General features: G+C 43.1%; 1 protein-coding gene across 3 annotated transcripts in view; it reads right to left on the reverse strand.

Moving 5' to 3' along the window:
* The window catches only part of LOC135526758 (arf-GAP with Rho-GAP domain, ANK repeat and PH domain-containing protein 3-like), a 115,157-nt gene that overhangs the window by 42,444 nt on the left and 52,871 nt on the right, over nucleotides 1-19,842 (reverse strand). Inside the window, exon 1 of one of the 3 annotated variants that reach the window (XM_064955391.1) lies at nucleotides 856-976. The exons of the other annotated variants lie outside the window; for them this stretch is intronic. The gene's annotated coding sequence lies outside the window, so the exon portion shown is untranslated. Of the gene's footprint in view, nucleotides 1-855; nucleotides 977-19,842 lie in introns of those variants that run through there. 3 annotated transcript variants of the gene reach the window in all.

The following is a 19,842-nucleotide window of genomic DNA, read 5'->3' on the forward strand; positions in this document are numbered from 1 at the left end:
AAACACTTCCTGAAAAATCTTGAAATGCGTTAAGTTTTAATGGCTACTTTTCCCTGGCTGGTGTGTGTGTGTTAGACCTGGGTTCAAATACCATTTGAAATCGTTCAAATGCCTTGACCATTTCCTCTAGCCTGCCTGGAGTCCCTATAATGGATAGGGTTTGCAGTTATGGGACTATTCTATTGGTTTATTAAGCTAAACAAGCTCAAATCGAGCACAGATAAAGTATTTAAAATAGTATTTTAACCCAGGTTTGGAGTGGGTGTCCCTGTGGGTGACTCAGCTTGGGAACCCAGTCAGAACTAAAGAGAATCTCAAGACTGACTGGGGCAGTTTGCCAGCCTTGTGAGGGGGAGGTACACAGCACAGCACATTCGAACAGAGTTTAGGATAGAAAACAGTAATTTATGAGGCCTTGGACAAATTAAGACAGATTCTTATTAAATTAGTTATGGGCGCCAGAACAGAATGTGAAGACTTCTAACAGAGCTACAGATGTCTGTAGGAACTGTCTTTGAACTAAAGTGTGGTTTGTGTAGAGGGGGGAGGACGCCATTGAACATACTGTACGTACACAATATTTTTTCCACTTCATTGCTCATCTTGCCTCATCTCTTCCTCTGTTATGACTTGCATTCAGCAACCTAAGCAGAAGTTGTGGCCTGGCTGTTACGTTGGTATGTCACACTTCCTGTTTCCTGGTAGTTTAATGTGGGAAATGAGTTAATCTGAACCCTTGTAATCTGGTCAAATTGTTAGACACATCTAGGTTAATAATGCTGTGAAGTTGCTAATTCAGTTCCATAACAGCCGCCATGTTGCGGTTACATGGCAGCCAGGTAATCATCACAATACCTTTTGCAGTGGGAAGTGGGATGGGAGGGACAATATCCTCTCTCCCATTTCCATCCCTCCGCTCTCTCCCTCCTGCTCTCAGCACCAGACCTGGGTTCAAATACTATTTACAATCTTTCAAATACTTAATATGTGCTTGATTGAGATGCCTAGCTAAATGGACAAATAGAACAGTCCCCAAAACTGTAAACTCTGTCCAGCTGGTTCTCGAAGCAAGCTAGAGAAAAATGCTCAAAGTATTTATTTAATTGATTTCAAAGAGTATTTGAAACCAGGTCTGTTCTCAGCACAGAACCGGAGCCCTGTGTTTTCTCTCTGTGTATCAGTGGGCTGGAAGCAAAGGTTAACCTACAGAGTGGAGACAGAGGAAGCGAAGGATGTGACTCATATAGACCTCTTTCAGGATCTAGCTTCCCATTCCCCTGCTGCCTGCTCCCATTCCCCTGCTCCCTGTTGTCATTCCCCTGCTCCCTGCTCTCATTCCCCTGCTCCCTGCTCCCATTCCCCTGCTGCCTGCTCCCATTCCCCTGCTCCCTGCTTCCATTCCCCTGCTCCCTGCTCCCATTCCCCTGCTGCCTGCTCCCATTCCCCTGCTGCCTGCTCCCATTCCCCTGCTCCTTGCTTCCATTCCCCTGCTCCCATTCCCCTGCTCCCATTCCCCTGCTGCCTGCTCCCATTCCCCTGCTGCCTGCTCCCATTCCCCTGCTGCCTGCTCCCATTCCCCTGCTCCCTGTTGTCATTCCCCTGCTGCCTGCTCCCATTCCCCTGCTCCCTGCTCTCATTCCCCTGCTGCCTGCTCCCATTCCCCTGCTCCTTGCTCCCATTCCCCTGCTCCCATTCCCATGCTGCCTGCTCCCATTCCCCTGCTGCCTGCTCCCATTCCCCTGCTGCCTGCTCCCATTCCCCTGCTGCCTGCTCCCATTCCCCCGCTTCCATTCCCCTGCTGCCTGCTCCCATTCCCATTCCCCTGCTCCCATTCCCATTCCCCTGCTCCCATTCTCCTGCTGCCTGCTCCCATTCCCCTGCTTCCATTCCCCTGCTCCCTGCTCTCATTCCCCTGCTCCCTGCTCTCATTCCCCTGCTCCTTGCTTCCATTCCCCTGCTCCTTGCTCCCATTCCCCTGCTCCCATTCCCCTGCTGCCTGCTCCCATTCCCCTGCTGCCTGCTCCCATTCCCCTGCTCCCTGCTCTCATTCCCCTGCTGCCTGCTCCCATTCCCCTGCTCCTTGCTCCCATTCCCCTGCTCCTTGCTCCCATTCCCCTGCTCCCATTCCCATGCTGCCTGCTCCCATTCCCATTCCCCTGCTGCCTGCTCCCATTCCCCTGCTGCCTGCTCCCATTCCCCTGCTGCCTGCTCCCATTCCCCTGCTGCCTGCTCCCATTCCCCTGCTGCCTGCTCCCATTCCCCCGCTTCCATTCCCCTGCTGCCTGCTCCCATTCCCATTCCCCTGCTCCCATTCCCATTCCCCTGCTCCCATTCTCCTGCTGCCTGCTCCCATTCCCCTGCTCCCATTCCCCTGCTGCCTGCTCCCATTCCCCTGCTGCCTGCTCCCATTCCCCTGCTTCCATTCCCCTGCTGCCTGCTCCCATTCCTCTGCTGCCTGCTCCCATTCCCATGCTCCCATTCCCCTGCTGCCTGCTCCCATTCCCCTGCTTCCATTCCCCTGCTGCCTGCTCCCATTCCCATGCTGCCTGCTCCCATTCCCATGCTCCCATTCCCCTGCTGCCTGCTCCCATTCCCCTGCTGCCTGCTCCCATTCCCCTGCTCCCATTCCCATTCCCCTGCTTCCAGCCCTGTGTTTTCTCTATGTGTATCAGTGGGCTGGAAGCAAAGGTTAACCTACAGAGTGGAGACAGAGGAGGCGAAGGATGTGACTCATATAGACCTCTTTCAGGATCTAGCTTCCCATTCCCCTGCTGCCTGCTCCCATTCCCCTGCTCCCTGTTGTCATTCCCCTGCTGCCTGCTCCCATTCCCCTGCTCCCTGCTTCCATTCCCCTGCTCCCTGCTCTCATTCCCCTGCTCCCTGCTCCCATTCCCCTGCTGCCTGCTTCCATTCCCCTGCTGCCTGCTCCCATTCCCCTGCTGCCTGCTCCCATTCCCCTGCTCCTATTCCCCTGCTGCCTGCTCCCATTCCTCTGCTGCCTGCTCCCATTCCCATTCCCCTGCTCCCATTCCCATTCCCCTGCTCCCATTCCCATTCCCCTGCTCCCATTCCCCTGCTCCCATTCCCATTCCCATTCCCCTGCTCCCATTCCCATTCCCCTGCTCCCATTCCCCTGCTGCCTGCTCCCATTCCCCTGCTGCCTGCTCCCATTCCCCTGCTTCCATTCCCCTGCTGCCTGCTCCCATTCCTCTGCTGCCTGCTCCCATTCCCATGCTCCCATTCCCCTGCTGCCTGCTCCCATTCCCCTGCTTCCATTCCCCTGCTGCCTGCTCCCATTCCCATGCTGCCTGCTCCCATTCCCATGCTCCCATTCCCCTGCTGCCTGCTCCCATTCCCCTGCTGCCTGCTCCCATTCCCCTGCTTCCATTCCATTCCCCTGCTTCCAGCCCTGTGTTTTCTCTATGTGTATCAGTGGGCTGGAAGCAAAGGTTAACCTACAGAGTGGAGACAGAGGAAGCGAAGGATGTGACTCATATAGACCTCTTTCAGGATCTAGCTTCCCATTCCCCTGCTGCCTGCTCCCATTCCCCTGCTCCCTGTTGTCATTCCCCTGCTGCCTGCTCCCATTCCCCTGCTCCCTGCTTCCATTCCCCTGCTGCCTGCTCTCATTCCCCTGCTCCCTGCTCCCATTCCCCTGCTGCCTGCTTCCATTCCCCTGCTGCCTGCTCCCATTCCCCTGCTGCCTGCTCCCATTCCCCTGCTCCTATTCCCCTGCTGCCTGCTCCCATTCCTCTGCTGCCTGCTCCCATTCCCATTCCCCTGCTCCCATTCCCATTCCCCTGCTCCCATTCCCATTCCCCTGCTCCCATTCCCATTCCCCTGCTCCCATTCCCCTGCTCCCATTCCCATTCCCCTGCTCCCATTCCCATTCCCCTGCTCCCATTCCCATTCCCCTGCTCCCATTCCCATTCCCCTGCTCCCATTCCCATTCCCCTGCTCCCTGCTGCCTTACTACAGGCTGAGGACTAGCTCTCCTTCCTTATTGTTCAAATGGTGAGAGACCACCCTTTTCACACTATTGTGCCGACCCGACTCAACCCAAACCTGACTGGATGCATAACAAGGCCAGCCCAGTACAGTTCGGCTCAGCACGGCATGCCTCAGTAATGTGTAAATGATACGAGTATGGCTGCCATCGGACTGTACTCTACATGGTACAACAGTGTGTAGTTCCAGTAGTTAGCTACACCGCTACATGGTAAAACAGTAGTGTGTAGTTCCAGTAATTAGCTACATGGTAAAACAGTAGTGTAGTTCCAGTAATTAGGTACATGGTAAAACAGTAGTGTGTAGTTTCAGTAGTTAGCTACATGGTAAAACAGTAGTGTGTAGTTCCAGTAGTTAGCTACACCGCTACATGGTAAAACAGTAGTGTGTAGTTCCAGTAGTTAGCTACACCGCTACATGGTAAAACAGTACTGTGTAGTTCCAGTAATTAGCTACATGGTAAAACAGTAGTGTGTAGTTCCAGTAGTTAGCTACACCGCTACATGGTAAAACAGTACTGTGTAGTTCCAGTAATTAGCTACATGGTAAAACAGTAGTGTGTAGTTCCAGTAGTTAGCTACACCGCTACATGGTAAAACAGTAGTGTGTAGTTCCAGTAGTTAGCTACACCGCTACATGGTAAAACAGTACTGTGTAGTTCCAGTAATTAGCTACATGGTAAAACAGTAGTGTGTAGTTCCAGTAGTTAGCTACACCGCTACATGGTAAAACAGTAGTGTGTAGTTCCAGTAGTTAGCTACACCGCTACATGGTAAAACAGTAGTGTGTAGTTCCAGTAATTAGCTACATGGTAAAACAGTAGTGTGTAGTTCCAGTAGTTAGCTACACCGCTACATGGTAAAACAGTAGTGTGTAGTTCCAGTAATTAGTTACATGGTAAAACAGTAGTGTGCAGTTCCAGTAGTTAGCTACACCGCTACATGGTAAAACAGTAGTGTGTAGTTCCAGTAATTAGCTTCATGGTAAAACAGTAGTGTGTAGTTCCAGGTGTTAGCTACACCGCTACATGGTAAAACAGTAGTGTGTAGTTCCAGTAATTAGCTACATGGTAAAACAGTAGTGTGTAGTTCCAGTAGTTAGCTACACGGTAAAACAGTAGTGTGTAGTTCCAGTAATTAGCTACATGGTAAAACAGTAGTGTGTAGTTCCAGTAGTTAGCTACACGGTAAAACAGTAGTGTAGTTTCAGTAGTTAGCTACACCGCTACATTGTAAAACAGTAGTGTGTAGTTTCAGTAATTAGCTACATGGTAAAACAGTAGTGTGTAGTTCCAGTAGTTAGCTACATGGTAAAACAGTAGTGTGTAGTTCCAGTAGTTAGCTACACCGCTACATGGTAAAACAGTAGTGTGTAGTTCCAGGAGTTAGCTACATGGTAAAACAGTAGTGTGTAGTTCCAGGAGTTAGCTACACTGCTACATGGTAAAACAGTAGTGTGTAGTTTCAGTAATTAGCTACATGGTAAAACAGTAGTGTGAAGTTCCAGGTGTTAGCTACACCGCTACATGGTAAAACAGTAGTGTGTAGTTCCAGTAATTAGCTACATGGTAAAACAGTAGTGTGTAGTTCCAGGAGTTAGCTACATGGTAAAACAGTAGTGTGTAGTTCCAGGTGTTAGCTACACTGCTACATGGTAAAACAGTAGTGTGTAGTTTCAGTAATTAGCTACATGGTAAAACAGTAGTGTGAAGTTCCAGGTGTTAGCTACACCGCTACATGGTAAAACAGTAGTGTGTAGTTCCAGTAGTTAGCTACATGGTAAAACAGTAGTGTGAAGTTCCAGGTGTTAGCTACACCGCTACATTGTAAAACAGTAGTGTGTAGTTTCAGTAATTAGCTACATGGTAAAACAGTAGTGTGTAGGTCCAGTAGTTAGCTACATGGTAAAACAGTAGTGTGTAGTTCCAGTAGTTAGCTACACCGCTACATGGTAAAACAGTAGTGTGTAGTTCCAGTAGTTAGCTACACGGTAAAACAGTAGTGTAGTTTCAGTAGTTAGCTACACCGCTACATTGTAAAACAGTAGTGTGTAGTTTCAGTAATTAGCTACATGGTAAAACAGTAGTGTGTAGTTCCAGTAGTTAGCTACATGGTAAAACAGTAGTGTGTAGTTCCAGTAGTTAGCTACACCGCTACATGGTAAAACAGTAGTGTGTAGTTCCAGGAGTTAGCTACATGGTAAAACAGTAGTGTGTAGTTCCAGGTGTTAGCTACACCGCTACATGGTAAAACAGTAGTGTGTAGTTCCAGGTGTTAGCTACACTGCTACATGGTAAAACAGTAGTGTGTAGTTTCAGTAATTAGCTACATGGTAAAACAGTAGTGTGAAGTTCCAGGTGTTAGCTACACCGCTACATGGTAAAACAGTAGTGTGTAGTTTCAGTAATTAGCTACATGGTAAAACAGTAGTGTGTAGTTCCAGTAGTTAGCTACATGGTAAAACAGTAGTGTGTAGTTCCAGTAGTTAGCTACACCGCTACATGGTAAAACAGTAGTGTGTAGTTCCAGGAGTTAGCTACATGGTAAAACAGTAGTGTGTAGTTCCAGGAGTTAGCTACACTGCTACATGGTAAAACAGTAGTGTGTAGTTTCAGTAATTAGCTACATGGTAAAACAGTAGTGTGAAGTTCCAGGTGTTAGCTACACCGCTACATGGTAAAACAGTAGTGTGTAGTTCCAGTAATTAGCTACATGGTAAAACAGTAGTGTGTAGTTCCAGGAGTTAGCTACATGGTAAAACAGTAGTGTGTAGTTCCAGGTGTTAGCTACACTGCTACATGGTAAAACAGTAGTGTGTAGTTTCAGTAATTAGCTACATGGTAAAACAGTAGTGTGAAGTTCCAGGTGTTAGCTACACCGCTACATGGTAAAACAGTAGTGTGTAGTTCCAGTAGTTAGCTACATGGTAAAACAGTAGTGTGAAGTTCCAGGTGTTAGCTACACCGCTACATTGTAAAACAGTAGTGTGTAGTTTCAGTAATTAGCTACATGGTAAAACAGTAGTGTGTAGGTCCAGTAGTTAGCTACATGGTAAAACAGTAGTGTGTAGTTCCAGTAGTTAGCTACACCGCTACATGGTAAAACAGTAGTGTGTAGTTCCAGGAGTTAGCTACATGGTAAAACAGTAGTGTGTAGTTCCAGTAGTTAGCTACACGGTAAAACAGTAGTGTAGTTTCAGTAGTTAGCTACACCGCTACATTGTAAAACAGTAGTGTGTAGTTTCAGTAATTAGCTACATGGTAAAACAGTAGTGTGTAGTTCCAGTAGTTAGCTACATGGTAAAACAGTAGTGTGTAGTTCCAGTAGTTAGCTACACCGCTACATGGTAAAACAGTAGTGTGTAGTTCCAGGAGTTAGCTACATGGTAAAACAGTAGTGTGTAGTTCCAGGTGTTAGCTACACCGCTACATGGTAAAACAGTAGTGTGTAGTTCCAGGTGTTAGCTACACTGCTACATCAGTAGTGTGTAGTTTCAGTAATTAGCTACATGGTAAAACAGTAGTGTGAAGTTCCAGGTGTTAGCTACACCGCTACATGGTAAAACAGTAGTGTGTAGTTCCAGTAATTAGCTACATGGTAAAACAGTAGTGTGTAGTTCCAGGAGTTAGCTACATGGTAAAACAGTAGTGTGTAGTTCCAGTAGTTAGCTACACCGCTACATGGTAAAACAGTAGTGTGTAGTTCCAGTAATTAGCTACATGGTAAAACAGTAGTGTGTAGTTCCAGTAGTTAGCTACACCGCTACATGGTAAAACAGTAGTGTGTAGTTCCAGTAATTAGCTTCATGGTAAAACAGTAGTGTGTAGTTCCAGGTGTTAGCTACACCGCTACATGGTAAAACAGTAGTGTGTAGTTCCAGTAATTAGCTACATGGTAAAACAGTAGTGTGTAGTTCCAGTAGTTAGCTACACGGTAAAACAGTAGTGTGTAGTTCCAGTAATTAGCTACATGGTAAAACAGTAGTGTGTAGTTCCAGTAGTTAGCTACACGGTAAAACAGTAGTGTAGTTTCAGTAGTTAGCTACACCGCTACATTGTAAAACAGTAGTGTGTAGTTTCAGTAATTAGCTACATGGTAAAACAGTAGTGTGTAGTTCCAGTAGTTAGCTACATGGTAAAACAGTAGTGTGTAGTTCCAGTAGTTAGCTACACCGCTACATGGTAAAACAGTAGTGTGTAGTTCCAGGAGTTAGCTACATGGTAAAACAGTAGTGTGTAGTTCCAGGAGTTAGCTACACTGCTACATGGTAAAACAGTAGTGTGTAGTTTCAGTAATTAGCTACATGGTAAAACAGTAGTGTGAAGTTCCAGGTGTTAGCTACACCGCTACATGGTAAAACAGTAGTGTGTAGTTCCAGTAATTAGCTACATGGTAAAACAGTAGTGTGTAGTTCCAGGAGTTAGCTACATGGTAAAACAGTAGTGTGTAGTTCCAGGTGTTAGCTACACTGCTACATGGTAAAACAGTAGTGTGTAGTTTCAGTAATTAGCTACATGGTAAAACAGTAGTGTGAAGTTCCAGGTGTTAGCTACACCGCTACATGGTAAAACAGTAGTGTGTAGTTCCAGTAGTTAGCTACATGGTAAAACAGTAGTGTGAAGTTCCAGGTGTTAGCTACACCGCTACATTGTAAAACAGTAGTGTGTAGTTTCAGTAATTAGCTACATGGTAAAACAGTAGTGTGTAGGTCCAGTAGTTAGCTACATGGTAAAACAGTAGTGTGTAGTTCCAGTAGTTAGCTACACCGCTACATGGTAAAACAGTAGTGTGTAGTTCCAGTAGTTAGCTACACGGTAAAACAGTAGTGTAGTTTCAGTAGTTAGCTACACCGCTACATTGTAAAACAGTAGTGTGTAGTTTCAGTAATTAGCTACATGGTAAAACAGTAGTGTGTAGTTCCAGTAGTTAGCTACATGGTAAAACAGTAGTGTGTAGTTCCAGTAGTTAGCTACACCGCTACATGGTAAAACAGTAGTGTGTAGTTCCAGGAGTTAGCTACATGGTAAAACAGTAGTGTGTAGTTCCAGGTGTTAGCTACACCGCTACATGGTAAAACAGTAGTGTGTAGTTCCAGGTGTTAGCTACACTGCTACATGGTAAAACAGTAGTGTGTAGTTTCAGTAATTAGCTACATGGTAAAACAGTAGTGTGAAGTTCCAGGTGTTAGCTACACCGCTACATGGTAAAACAGTAGTGTGTAGTTTCAGTAATTAGCTACATGGTAAAACAGTAGTGTGTAGTTCCAGTAGTTAGCTACATGGTAAAACAGTAGTGTGTAGTTCCAGTAGTTAGCTACACCGCTACATGGTAAAACAGTAGTGTGTAGTTCCAGGAGTTAGCTACATGGTAAAACAGTAGTGTGTAGTTCCAGGAGTTAGCTACACTGCTACATGGTAAAACAGTAGTGTGTAGTTTCAGTAATTAGCTACATGGTAAAACAGTAGTGTGAAGTTCCAGGTGTTAGCTACACCGCTACATGGTAAAACAGTAGTGTGTAGTTCCAGTAATTAGCTACATGGTAAAACAGTAGTGTGTAGTTCCAGGAGTTAGCTACATGGTAAAACAGTAGTGTGTAGTTCCAGGTGTTAGCTACACTGCTACATGGTAAAACAGTAGTGTGTAGTTTCAGTAATTAGCTACATGGTAAAACAGTAGTGTGAAGTTCCAGGTGTTAGCTACACCGCTACATGGTAAAACAGTAGTGTGTAGTTCCAGTAGTTAGCTACATGGTAAAACAGTAGTGTGAAGTTCCAGGTGTTAGCTACACCGCTACATTGTAAAACAGTAGTGTGTAGTTTCAGTAATTAGCTACATGGTAAAACAGTAGTGTGTAGGTCCAGTAGTTAGCTACATGGTAAAACAGTAGTGTGTAGTTCCAGTAGTTAGCTACACCGCTACATGGTAAAACAGTAGTGTGTAGTTCCAGGAGTTAGCTACATGGTAAAACAGTAGTGTGTAGTTCCAGTAGTTAGCTACACGGTAAAACAGTAGTGTAGTTTCAGTAGTTAGCTACACCGCTACATTGTAAAACAGTAGTGTGTAGTTTCAGTAATTAGCTACATGGTAAAACAGTAGTGTGTAGTTCCAGTAGTTAGCTACATGGTAAAACAGTAGTGTGTAGTTCCAGTAGTTAGCTACACCGCTACATGGTAAAACAGTAGTGTGTAGTTCCAGGAGTTAGCTACATGGTAAAACAGTAGTGTGTAGTTCCAGGTGTTAGCTACACCGCTACATGGTAAAACAGTAGTGTGTAGTTCCAGGTGTTAGCTACACTGCTACATCAGTAGTGTGTAGTTTCAGTAATTAGCTACATGGTAAAACAGTAGTGTGAAGTTCCAGGTGTTAGCTACACCGCTACATGGTAAAACAGTAGTGTGTAGTTCCAGTAATTAGCTACATGGTAAAACAGTAGTGTGTAGTTCCAGGAGTTAGCTACATGGTAAAACAGTAGTGTGTAGTTCCAGTAGTTAGCTACACCGCTACATGGTAAAACAGTAGTGTGTAGTTCCAGTAATTAGCTACATGGTAAAACAGTAGTGTGTAGTTCCAGTAGTTAGCTACACCGCTACATGGTAAAACAGTAGTGTGTAGTTCCAGTAATTAGCTTCATGGTAAAACAGTAGTGTGTAGTTCCAGGTGTTAGCTACACCGCTACATGGTAAAACAGTAGTGTGTAGTTCCAGTAATTAGCTACATGGTAAAACAGTAGTGTGTAGTTCCAGTAGTTAGCTACATAAAACAGTAGTGTGCAGTTCCAGTAAACATGGTAAAACAGTAGTGTGTAGTTCCAGTAGTTAGCTACACGGTAAAACAGTAGTGTAGTTTCAGTAGTTAGCTACACCGCTACATTGTAAAACAGTAGTGTGTAGTTTCAGTAATTAGCTACATGGTAAAACAGTAGTGTGTAGTTCCAGTAGTTAGCTACATGGTAAAACAGTAGTGTGTAGTTCCAGTAGTTAGCTACACCGCTACATGGTAAAACAGTAGTGTGTAGTTCCAGGAGTTAGCTACATGGTAAAACAGTAGTGTGTAGTTCCAGGAGTTAGCTACATGGTAAAACAGTAGTGTGTAGTTCCAGGTGTTAGCTACACTGCTACATGGTAAAACAGTAGTGTGTAGTTTCAGTAATTAGCTACATGGTAAAACAGTAGTGTGAAGTTCCAGGTGTTAGCTACACCGCTACATGGTAAAACAGTAGTGTGTAGTTCCAGTAGTTAGCTACATGGTAAAACAGTAGTGTGAAGTTCCAGGTGTTAGCTACACCGCTACATTGTAAAACAGTAGTGTGTAGTTCCAGTAGTTAGCTACACGGTAAAACAGTAGTGTAGTTTCAGTAGTTAGCTACACCGCTACATTGTAAAACAGTAGTGTGTAGTTTCAGTAATTAGCTACATGGTAAAACAGTAGTGTGTAGTTCCAGTAGTTAGCTACATGGTAAAACAGTAGTGTGTAGTTCCAGTAGTTAGCTACACCGCTACATGGTAAAACAGTAGTGTGTAGTTCCAGGAGTTAGCTACATGGTAAAACAGTAGTGTGTAGTTCCAGGTGTTAGCTACACCGCTACATGGTAAAACAGTAGTGTGTAGTTCCAGGTGTTAGCTACACTGCTACATTAGTAGTGTGTAGTTTCAGTAATTAGCTACATGGTAAAACAGTAGTGTGAAGTTCCAGGTGTTAGCTACACCGCTACATGGTAAAACAGTAGTGTGTAGTTCCAGTAATTAGCTACATGGTAAAACAGTAGTGTGTAGTTCCAGGAGTTAGCTACATGGTAAAACAGTAGTGTGTAGTTCCAGGTGTTAGCTACACTGCTACATGGTAAAACAGTAGTGTGTAGTTTCAGTAATTAGCTACATGGTAAAACAGTAGTGTGTAGTTCCAGTAGTTAGCTACATGGTAAAACAGTAGTGTGTAGTTCCAGTAGTTAGCTACACCGCTACATGGTAAAACAGTAGTGTGTAGTTCCAGGAGTTAGCTACATGGTAAAACAGTAGTGTGTAGTTCCAGGTGTTAGCTACACTGCTACATGGTAAAACAGTAGTGTGTAGTTTCAGTAATTAGCTACATGGTAAAACAGTAGTGTGAAGTTCCAGGTGTTAGCTACACCGCTACATGGTAAAACAGTAGTGTGTAGTTCCAGTAATTAGCTACATGGTAAAACAGTAGTGTGTAGTTCCAGTAATTAGCTACATGGTAAAACAGTAGTGTGTAGTTCCAGTAGTTAGCTACACGGTAAAACAGTAGTGTAGTTTCAGTAGTTAGCTACACCGCTACATTGTAAAACAGTAGTGTGTAGTTTCAGTAATTAGCTACATGGTAAAACAGTAGTGTGTAGTTCCAGTAGTTAGCTACATGGTAAAACAGTAGTGTGTAGTTCCAGTAGTTAGCTACACCGCTACATGGTAAAACAGTAGTGTGTAGTTCCAGGAGTTAGCTACATGGTAAAACAGTAGTGTGTAGTTCCAGGAGTTAGCTACACTGCTACATGGTAAAACAGTAGTGTGTAGTTTCAGTAATTAGCTACATGGTAAAACAGTAGTGTGAAGTTCCAGGTGTTAGCTACACCGCTACATGGTAAAACAGTAGTGTGTAGTTCCAGTAATTAGCTACATGGTAAAACAGTAGTGTGTAGTTCCAGGAGTTAGCTACATGGTAAAACAGTAGTGTGTAGTTCCAGGTGTTAGCTACACTGCTACATGGTAAAACAGTAGTGTGTAGTTTCAGTAATTAGCTACATGGTAAAACAGTAGTGTGAAGTTCCAGGTGTTAGCTACACCGCTACATGGTAAAACAGTAGTGTGTAGTTCCAGTAGTTAGCTACATGGTAAAACAGTAGTGTGAAGTTCCAGGTGTTAGCTACACCGCTACATTGTAAAACAGTAGTGTGTAGTTTCAGTAATTAGCTACATGGTAAAACAGTAGTGTGTAGGTCCAGTAGTTAGCTACATGGTAAAACAGTAGTGTGTAGTTCCAGTAGTTAGCTACACCGCTACATGGTAAAACAGTAGTGTGTAGTTCCAGTAGTTAGCTACATGGTAAAACAGTAGTGTAGTTTCAGTAGTTAGCTACACCGCTACATTGTAAAACAGTAGTGTGTAGTTTCAGTAATTAGCTATATGGTAAAACAGTAGTGTGTAGTTCCAGTAGTTAGCTACATGGTAAAACAGTAGTGTGTAGTTCCAGTAGTTAGCTACACCGCTACATGGTAAAACAGTAGTGTGTAGTTCCAGGAGTTAGCTACATGGTAAAACAGTAGTGTGAAGTTCCAGGTGTTAGCTACACCGCTACATTGTAAAACAGTAGTGTGTAGTTTCAGTAATTAGCTACATGGTAAAACAGTAGTGTGTAGTTCCAGTAGTTAGCTACATGGTAAAACAGTAGTGTGTAGTTCCAGTAGTTAGCTACACCGCTACATGGTAAAACAGTAGTGTGTAGTTCCAGGAGTTAGCTACATGGTAAAACAGTAGTGTGTAGTTCCAGGTGTTAGCTACACCGCTACATGGTAAAACAGTAGTGTGTAGTTCCAGGTGTTAGCTACACTGCTACATGGTAAAACAGTAGTGTGTAGTTTCAGTAATTAGCTACATGGTAAAACAGTAGTGTGAAGTTCCAGGTGTTAGCTACACCGCTACATGGTAAAACAGTAGTGTGTAGTTTCAGTAATTAGCTACATGGTAAAACAGTAGTGTGTAGTTCCAGTAGTTAGCTACATGGTAAAACAGTAGTGTGTAGTTCCAGTAGTTTGCTACACCGCTACATGGTAAAACAGTAGTGTGTAGTTCCAGGAGTTAGCTACATGGTAAAACAGTAGTGTGTAGTTCCAGGAGTTAGCTACACTGCTACATGGTAAAACAGTAGTGTGTAGTTTCAGTAATTAGCTACATGGTAAAACAGTAGTGTGAAGTTCCAGGTGTTAGCTACACCGCTACATGGTAAAACAGTAGTGTGTAGTTCCAGTAATTAGCTACATGGTAAAACAGTAGTGTGTAGTTCCAGGAGTTAGCTACATGGTAAAACAGTAGTGTGTAGTTCCAGGTGTTAGCTACACTGCTACATGGTAAAACAGTAGTGTGTAGTTTCAGTAATTAGCTACATGGTAAAACAGTAGTGTGAAGTTCCAGGTGTTAGCTACACCGCTACATGGTAAAACAGTAGTGTGTAGTTCCAGTAGTTAGCTACATGGTAAAACAGTAGTGTGAAGTTCCAGGTGTTAGCTACACCGCTACATTGTAAAACAGTAGTGTGTAGTTTCAGTAATTAGCTACATGGTAAAACAGTAGTGTGTAGGTCCAGTAGTTAGCTACATGGTAAAACAGTAGTGTGTAGTTCCAGTAGTTAGCTACACCGCTACATGGTAAAACAGTAGTGTGTAGTTCCAGGAGTTAGCTACATGGTAAAACAGTAGTGTGTAGTTCCAGTAGTTAGCTACACGGTAAAACAGTAGTGTAGTTTCAGTAGTTAGCTACACCGCTACATTGTAAAACAGTAGTGTGTAGTTTCAGTAATTAGCTACATGGTAAAACAGTAGTGTGTAGTTCCAGTAGTTAGCTACATGGTAAAACAGTAGTGTGTAGTTCCAGTAGTTAGCTACACCGCTACATGGTAAAACAGTAGTGTGTAGTTCCAGGAGTTAGCTACATGGTAAAACAGTAGTGTGTAGTTCCAGGTGTTAGCTACACCGCTACATGGTAAAACAGTAGTGTGTAGTTCCAGGTGTTAGCTACACTGCTACATCAGTAGTGTGTAGTTTCAGTAATTAGCTACATGGTAAAACAGTAGTGTGAAGTTCCAGGTGTTAGCTACACCGCTACATGGTAAAACAGTAGTGTGTAGTTCTAGTAATTAGCTACATGGTAAAACAGTAGTGTGTAGTTCCAGGAGTTAGCTACATGGTAAAACAGTAGTGTGTAGTTCCAGTAGTTAGCCACAACGCTACATGGTAAAACAGTAGTGTGTAGTTCCAGTAATTAGCTACATGGTAAAACAGTAGTGTGTAGTTCCAGTAGTTAGCTACACCGCTACATGGTAAAACAGTAGTGTGTAGTTCCAGTAATTAGTTACATGGTAAAACAGTAGTGTGCAGTTCCAGTAGTTAGCTACACCGCTACATGGTAAAACAGTAGTGTGTAGTTCCAGTAATTAGCTTCATGGTAAAACAGTAGTGTGTAGTTCCAGGTGTTAGCTACACCGCTACATGGTAAAACAGTAGTGTGTAGTTCCAGTAATTAGCTACATGGTAAAACAGTAGTGTGTAGTTCCAGTAGTTAGCTACACGGTAAAACAGTAGTGTGCAGTTCCAGTAATTAGCTACATGGTAAAACAGTAGTGTGTAGTTCCAGTAGTTAGCTACACGGTAAAACAGTAGTGTAGTTTCAGTAGTTAGCTACACCGCTACATTGTAAAACAGTAGTGTGTAGTTTCAGTAATTAGCTACATGGTAAAACAGTAGTGTGTAGTTCCAGTAGTTAGCTACATGGTAAAACAGTAGTGTGTAGTTCCAGTAGTTAGCTACACCGCTACATGGTAAAACAGTAGTGTGTAGTTCCAGGAGTTAGCTACATGGTAAAACAGTAGTGTGTAGTTCCAGGAGTTAGCTACATGGTAAAACAGTAGTGTGAAGTTCCAGGTGTTAGCTACACCGCTACATGGTAAAACAGTAGTGTGTAGTTCCAGTAGTTAGCTACATGGTAAAAGAGTAGTGTGAAGTTCCAGGTGTTAGCTACACTGCTACATGGTAAAACAGTAGTGTGTAGTTTCAGTAATTAGCTACATGGTAAAACAGTAGTGTGAAGTTCCAGGTGTTAGCTACACCGCTACATGGTAAAACAGTAGTGTGTAGTTCCAGTAGTTAGCTACATGGTAAAAGAGTAGTGTGAAGTTCCAGGTGTTAGCTACACCGCTACATTGTAAAACAGTAGTGTGTAGTTTCAGTAATTAGCTACATGGTAAAACAGTAGTGTGTAGGTCCAGTAGTTAGCTACATGGTAAAACAGTAGTGTGTAGTTCCAGTAGTTAGCTACACCGCTACATGGTAAAACAGTAGTGTGTAGTTCCAGTAGTTAGCTACACGGTAAAACAGTAGTGTAGTTTCAGTAGTTAGCTACACCGCTACATTGTAAAACAGTAGTGTGTAGTTTCAGTAATTAGCTACATGGTAAAACAGTAGTGTGTAGTTCCAGTAGTTAGCTACATGGTAAAACAGTAGTGTGTAGTTCCAGTAGTTAGCTACACCGCTACATGGTAAAACAGTAGTGTGTAGTTCCAGGAGTTAGCTACATGGTAAAACAGTAGTGTGTAGTTCCAGGTGTTAGCTACACCGCTACATGGTAAAACAGTAGTGTGTAGTTCCAGGTGTTAGCTACACTGCTACATGGTAAAACAGTAGTGTGTAGTTTCAGTAATTAGCTACATGGTAAAACAGTAGTGTGAAGTTCCAGGTGTTAGCTACACCGCTACATGGTAAAACAGTAGTGTGTAGTTTCAGTAATTAGCTACATGGTAAAACAGTAGTGTGTAGTTCCAGTAGTTAGCTACATGGTAAAACAGTAGTGTGTAGTTCCAGTAGTTAGCTACACCGCTACATGGTAAAACAGTAGTGTGTAGTTTCAGTAATTAGCTACATGGTAAAACAGTAGTGTGAAGTTCCAGGTGTTAGCTACACCGCTACATGGTAAAACAGTAGTGTGTAGTTCCAGTAATTAGCTACATGGTAAAACAGTAGTGTGTAGTTCCAGGAGTTAGCTACATGGTAAAACAGTAGTGTGTAGTTCCAGGTGTTAGCTACACTGCTACATGGTAAAACAGTAGTGTGTAGTTTCAGTAATTAGCTACATGGTAAAACAGTAGTGTGAAGTTCCAGGTGTTAGCTACACCGCTACATGGTAAAACAGTAGTGTGTAGTTCCAGTAATTAGCTACATGGTAAAACAGTAGTGTGTAGTTCCAGGAGTTAGCTACATGGTAAAACAGTAGTGTGTAGTTCCAGGTGTTAGCTACACTGCTACATGGTAAAACAGTAGTGTGTAGTTTCAGTAATTAGCTACATGGTAAAACAGTAGTGTGAAGTTCCAGGTGTTAGCTACACCGCTACATGGTAAAACAGTAGTGTGTAGTTCCAGTAGTTAGCTACATGGTAAAACAGTAGTGTGAAGTTCCAGGTGTTAGCTACACCGCTACATTGTAAAACAGTAGTGTGTAGTTTCAGTAATTAGCTACATGGTAAAACAGTAGTGTGTAGGTCCAGTAGTTAGCTACATGGTAAAACAGTAGTGTGTAGTTCCAGTAGTTAGCTACACCGCTACATGGTAAAACAGTAGTGTGTAGTTCCAGGAGTTAGCTACATGGTAAAACAGTAGTGTGTAGTTCCAGTAGTTAGCTACACGGTAAAACAGTAGTGTAGTTTCAGTAGTTAGCTACACCGCTACATTGTAAAACAGTAGTGTGTAGTTTCAGTAATTAGCTACATGGTAAAACAGTAGTGTGTAGTTCCAGTAGTTAGCTACATGGTAAAACAGTAGTGTGTAGTTCCAGTAGTTAGCTACACCGCTACATGGTAAAACAGTAGTGTGTAGTTCCAGGAGTTAGCTACATGGTAAAACAGTAGTGTGTAGTTCCAGGTGTTAGCTACACCGCTACATGGTAAAACAGTAGTGTGTAGTTCCAGGTGTTAGCTACACTGCTACATCAGTAGTGTGTAGTTTCAGTAATTAGCTACATGGTAAAACAGTAGTGTGTAGGTCCAGTAGTTAGCTACATGGTAAAACAGTAGTGTGTAGTTCCAGTAGTTAGCTACACCGCTACATGGTAAAACAGTAGTGTGTAGTTCCAGTAGTTAGCTACACGGTAAAACAGTAGTGTAGTTTCAGTAGTTAGCTACACCGCTACATTGTAAAACAGTAGTGTGTAGTTTCAGTAATTAGCTACATGGTAAAACAGTAGTGTGTAGTTCCAGTAGTTAGCTACATGGTAAAACAGTAGTGTGTAGTTCCAGTAGTTAGCTACACCGCTACATGGTAAAACAGTAGTGTGTAGTTCCAGGAGTTAGCTACATGGTAAAACAGTAGTGTGTAGTTCCAGGTGTTAGCTACACCGCTACATGGTAAAACAGTAGTGTGTAGTTCCAGGTGTTAGCTACACTGCTACATGGTAAAACAGTAGTGTGTAGTTTCAGTAATTAGCTACATGGTAAAACAGTAGTGTGAAGTTCCAGGTGTTAGCTACACCGCTACATGGTAAAACAGTAGTGTGTAGTTTCAGTAATTAGCTACATGGTAAAACAGTAGTGTGTAGTTCCAGTAGTTAGCTACATGGTAAAACAGTAGTGTGTAGTTCCAGTAGTTAGCTACACCGCTACATGGTAAAACAGTAGTGTGTAGTTTCAGTAATTAGCTACATGGTAAAACAGTAGTGTGAAGTTCCAGGTGTTAGCTACACCGCTACATGGTAAAACAGTAGTGTGTAGTTCCAGTAATTTGCTACATGGTAAAACAGTAGTGTGTAGTTCCAGGAGTTAGCTACATGGTAAAACAGTAGTGTGTAGTTCCAGGTGTTAGCTACACTGCTACATGGTAAAACAGTAGTGTGTAGTTTCAGTAATTAGCTACATGGTAAAACAGTAGTGTGAAGTTCCAGGTGTTAGCTACACCGCTACATGGTAAAACAGTAGTGTGTAGTTCCAGTAATTAGCTACATGGTAAAACAGTAGTGTGTAGTTCCAGGAGTTAGCTACATGGTAAAACAGTAGTGTGTAGTTCCAGGTGTTAGCTACACTGCTACATGGTAAAACAGTAGTGTGTAGTTTCAGTAATTAGCTACATGGTAAAACAGTAGTGTGAAGTTCCAGGTGTTAGCTACACCGCTACATGGTAAAACAGTAGTGTGTAGTTCCAGTAGTTAGCTACATGGTAAAACAGTAGTGTGAAGTTCCAGGTGTTAGCTACACCGCTACATTGTAAAACAGTAGTGTGTAGTTTCAGTAATTAGCTACATGGTAAAACAGTAGTGTGTAGGTCCAGTAGTTAGCTACATGGTAAAACAGTAGTGTGTAGTTCCAGTAGTTAGCTACACCGCTACATGGTAAAACAGTAGTGTGTAGTTCCAGGAGTTAGCTACATGGTAAAACAGTAGTGTGTAGTTCCAGTAGTTAGCTACACGGTAAAACAGTAGTGTAGTTTCAGTAGTTAGCTACACCGCTACATTGTAAAACAGTAGTGTGTAGTTTCAGTAATTAGCTACATGGTAAAACAGTAGTGTGTAGTTCCAGTAGTTAGCTACATGGTAAAACAGTAGTGTGTAGTTCCAGTAGTTAGCTACACCGCTACATGGTAAAACAGTAGTGTGTAGTTCCAGGAGTTAGCTACATGGTAAAACAGTAGTGTGTAGTTCCAGGTGTTAGCTACACCGCTACATGGTAAAACAGTAGTGTGTAGTTCCAGGTGTTAGCTACACTGCTACATCAGTAGTGTGTAGTTTCAGTAATTAGCTACATGGTAAAACAGTAGTGTGAAGTTCCAGGTGTTAGCTACACCGCTACATGGTAAAACAGTAGTGTGTAGTTCCAGTAATTAGCTACATGGTAAAACAGTAGTGTGTAGTTCCAGGAGTTAGCTACATGGTAAAACAGTAGTGTGTAGTTCCAGGTGTTAGCTACACTGCTACATGGTAAAACAGTAGTGTGTAGTTTCAGTAATTAGCTACATGGTAAAACAGTAGTGTGTAGTTCCAGTAGTTAGCTACATGGTAAAACAGTAGTGTGTAGTTCCAGTAGTTAGCTACACCGCTACATGGTAAAACAGTAGTGTGTAGTTCCAGGAGTT

The sequence above is a fragment of the Oncorhynchus masou genome, chromosome 32, assembly GCF_036934945.1.
Source record: "Oncorhynchus masou masou isolate Uvic2021 chromosome 32, UVic_Omas_1.1, whole genome shotgun sequence".
Lineage (NCBI taxonomy): Eukaryota > Metazoa > Chordata > Actinopteri > Salmoniformes > Salmonidae > Oncorhynchus > Oncorhynchus masou.